At 47.7% G+C, this 4,354-nt stretch overlaps 1 non-coding gene across 1 annotated transcript; it reads left to right on the forward strand.

The window, feature by feature from the left end:
* The first annotated feature begins 3,043 nt into the window (after window positions 1-3,043).
* On the forward strand, window positions 3,044-3,148 carry LOC145875938 (small nucleolar RNA SNORA23). The gene has a single exon (XR_014391369.1). It is a non-coding gene; the product is annotated as a small nucleolar RNA SNORA23 (small nucleolar RNA).
* The last annotated feature ends 1,206 nt before the right edge of the window (window positions 3,149-4,354 follow it).

Consider the following 4,354-nt stretch of genomic DNA (forward strand, 5'->3'; position numbering starts at 1 on the left):
CCCTGAATGTTTCTGAACCGTCTCAGTGCTTCTCCTTCCAATAGGGCGCTTTCCCTTTAATTCTCAATTAATTACTGCTTCTTCCAATAGGGCGCTTCCCCTTTAATTCCCAATTAAATAGCCAGCATCAGCTGTGCAAAAGAGGAGTTGTGATGGAAACATGAATGAGGATGTGTTCGACCCTCAGTTCTGAAGCGTCTCTCTTCCGTTTGTTGTGCTGCTTTAAAAGTGTGCTTTGTGTAGCCTAATAGAAAATCTACCCAAGGTCGGCTCCACTCTTGCATCTGTGGACTACACCTCTCCGTTGGTTTTCGTGGCCTTTCTCCGCTGGAGATCTGTCGGCGGATTGGCTTCTCTGACTGACCGACGGACTACAACCTTTTTTGTATACGGTATTTCATTTGTTTTGGTGTGATGTATACTGTGATGATTTAGGTAGTTAGTTGTAGTTGAGGATTTATTGAAATGTGTGGTAAAATATTTGTTCTTTTCATTGTATGATTGACACAGGGTTTACGCTACACTGTATGAACGGACAACCATTGCGTGACTAAGGTCACTTGAGTTCCCTGAACTTGTTTACCGGGCTGGACTCTTTTTAGGCCTGAGGTACAGGACATTTCTGGAGGAACCAGAGCTGTTTATAAAGCTCATTATTGTTATATTGTTGTGTGTGTGTGTGTGTGTGTGTGTGTGTGTGTGTGTGATCATTTAGGTTGTTAATACAACCACGCAAAAGAATACAGTTGTTTTGAAGTTATTTCCATTGTTTTAAGGGTTTATGAAAAGTGTATTTCCATCCTGACTTTTACATGAGTCCTTTGTATTGGTGTAGACTTGACGGACCAGATGGGACTCATTCCCTATCAAACTAAAAGGAGAAACTAATATTTTCTCTGGTAGGCACAACCTACCTGGCACCCCTATAAATTATAACCTCAAGTCAAAACCGTTACATAAAAAATGGCACCCCAGATGGGACCTCAACATTGAGAAATAACCAAAGCAAATCTTTTGTGTGGAATTAAAACAATGGATTCACCCCAAGAAAATGTGCTCATCCATATCATACCTGTCAATGGGAATACACAGGGCCAGTCTGACCATCGAGCCGACAATACAAATCATAATGTCAATGGAGTTGATTTGGGCCAGAGCCCTGGGAATCTGAAGGCTCGGTCTGGACCACAGGCCACAGGAGGTCTAACCAGCTACTCCCTTATTGACATGGATCTGTGTGGAAGTACTGAGCTAGCCTTCCCTCTGACGCCCAACCTTCCTCCATTGTCTGGTTTATCTCCAGAGGTTGTAGTCTTACAACTTCAAGGTGACATCCTTGATATTCGTCGGACTCAACAACATCTCCAAACTCTAATCCACCATAAATTCAAATGTCTGAGTGAAGAGCAACAACAGAGTGCCATGGAATTCAGAAACTCACTGAGCACTCTAACCCACACACTGACAGAGCTCAGTGAGAGTGGAAGACGGGATGTTACTGGTGCCATGGACAGGCAGTTTGACTACCAACAAACCCAACTCACTGCCACTCTCCAGTGGCGCTTGCAACATCATCACACTGAGGTTCTCAAGGACGTTAATTCAGTTTTTTCTCCTCTGGTTAACACTGTAGACCACTTGCAAAAAGAGCTTTCTAATTGTGTTAAAATGTTGGCTGACGTGTCTGTTGACATGGCCTCCATTAGGCACAACTCCTTGCACAGAGCTTCTCTGGTGTCCACTTCTGTTCAGACCACTGAGGGCCAAGCTGGCACCTCAGAACAGCTAAGACAAGGCCATGCTGCAGCCACCCCTTACAGGATGCAATCCACCATGCATCCTGGTGTTCATTTTCATGGTCCGATAACTCCCTCACCCTCTACTTCCTCAATCCCTCCTAGCTCTTTTGTTCATGGTGATTTGAGTAGACGTCATGTGGGGGCGATGCCCATTAAATTGCAATTTCCCACCTTTGGGAAAAAAGATGACAGTCCTGATCCGCTAATGTATCTGGAAAGATGTCGTGACTTTCTTGCCCTCAATCCCCTGGCTGACGAAGAACTCCTTGCCACATTGAGGAATGTGTTGCATGGTACAGCTCGAGACTGTTGGGATGTGGCACGTCTCACCACTACCTCCTGGGCTGACTTTGAGGCCAAGTTTTCCTCTGCATTTCTGTCTGAGGACTACACAGATGAGCTGGCAGACAGAGTCTTTAATCGAGTGCAAAGAGAGAAGGAGAGTATCCGTGACTTTGCATACGGTTACCACTCCCTGTGCAGAAGGTGGAAACCTGGTATTGAGGAGGAAGAGGTCATTAAATTGATCTTGAAGAACATCAACCCACTACTAGCCAGTCAACTCAGAGAAAGAGTCACCACTGTTGATGGACTGGTTCGCCTGGGACAGCAGTTCGAGAAGGACAGAGAATGCCAACAGCAATATGAACAGAGAAAGAAACAGACACCCAAACCGTTACCCAAGCCAGACCATCAACAACAGCCACAGTCTCCAGCCAAAACCCCTCCCATGTTCTGTTGGAGATGTAGCCAAAAGGGACATTCTTCAGCTACATGTCCAAGACCATATCAAGTAAACCCTTCCAGAAACCACAAATCACAACAGGCAAACACACCTAACTCCCTTCGCAGGAACGACCATCCTACTCTGGGTGCTTTGACCAGAGATGAAACCCCAAGTGTCACTGCCTACGCCGCCCCATCGACATCCCCTTCCTTTCAGTTAATACCGCACCAATTGGTGTTACCCCTGTCCATAGGGCCATGGACAGGAGGAGCCATCCTGGACACCGGGTCATCCTACACACTGCTCAATGAGAAACTGTGGAAGGAGGTTAAAGGTCTACACTACAACTTGAAGCCGTGGACAGAAGGAATCATATAGGAGTGGTTACACAGGTGGAACTCTACCTCACCCCATCCAAGTGGGTGTGTTGTCGGTGTGTGTGTGTGTGTGTGTGTTGTCGGTGTGTGTGTGTATGTTGTCGGTGTGTGTGTGTTGTCGGTGTGTGTGTGTGTGTGTGTTGTTGGTGTGTGTGTGTGTGTTGTCAGTGTGTGTGTGTGTGTGTTGTCGGTGTGTTGCCGACAACACACACACACACACACACACACACCGACAACACACACACACACACCGACAACACACACACACACACACCGACAACACACACACACACACCGACAACACACACACACACCGACAACACACACACACACACACACACACACCGACAACACACACACCGACAACACACACACACACCGACAACACACACACACACACACACACCGACAACACACACACCGACAAAACACACACACACCGACAACACACACACACACACACACACAGACAACACACACACACCAACAACACACACACACACCGACAACACACACACACACACACACCGACAACACACACACACACACACCGACAACACATAAACACACACACACCGACAACACACACACACACACACACTGACAACACACACACACACACACCGACAACACACACACACACCGACAACACACACACACACACACCGACAACACACACACACACACCGACAACACACACACACACACCGACAACACACACACACACACCGACAACACACACACACACACACACACACACCGACAACACACACACACACACACACTGACAACACACACACACACACACACTGACAACACACACACACACACACCGACAACACACACACACACACCGACAACACACACACACACACACCGACAACACATACACACACACACACCGACAACACATAAACACACACACACTGACAACACACACACACACACACACCGACAACACACACACACACACACAACAACAACACACACACACACACCGACAACACACACACACACACCGACAACACACACACACACACACCGACAACACACACACACACACACCGACAACACACACACACACACCGACAACACACACACACACACCGACAACACACACACACACACACCGACAACACACACACACCCACACCGACAACACACACACACCGACAACACACACACACCGACAACACACCGACCACACACACACACAGCGACAACACACACACACACACCGACAACACACACACACACACACCGACAACACACACACACACACACCGACAACACACACACACACACACACACACACCGACAACACACACACACACACACACCGACAACACACACACACACCGACAACACACACACACACACACACCGACAACACACACACACACCGACAACACACACACACACACCGGCAACACACACACACACACCGATAA

The sequence above is a fragment of the Salmo salar genome, unplaced genomic scaffold (genome assembly GCF_965601325.2).
Source record: "Salmo salar unplaced genomic scaffold, fSalSal1 ptg000379l, whole genome shotgun sequence".
NCBI classification, from domain to species: domain Eukaryota; kingdom Metazoa; phylum Chordata; class Actinopteri; order Salmoniformes; family Salmonidae; genus Salmo; species Salmo salar.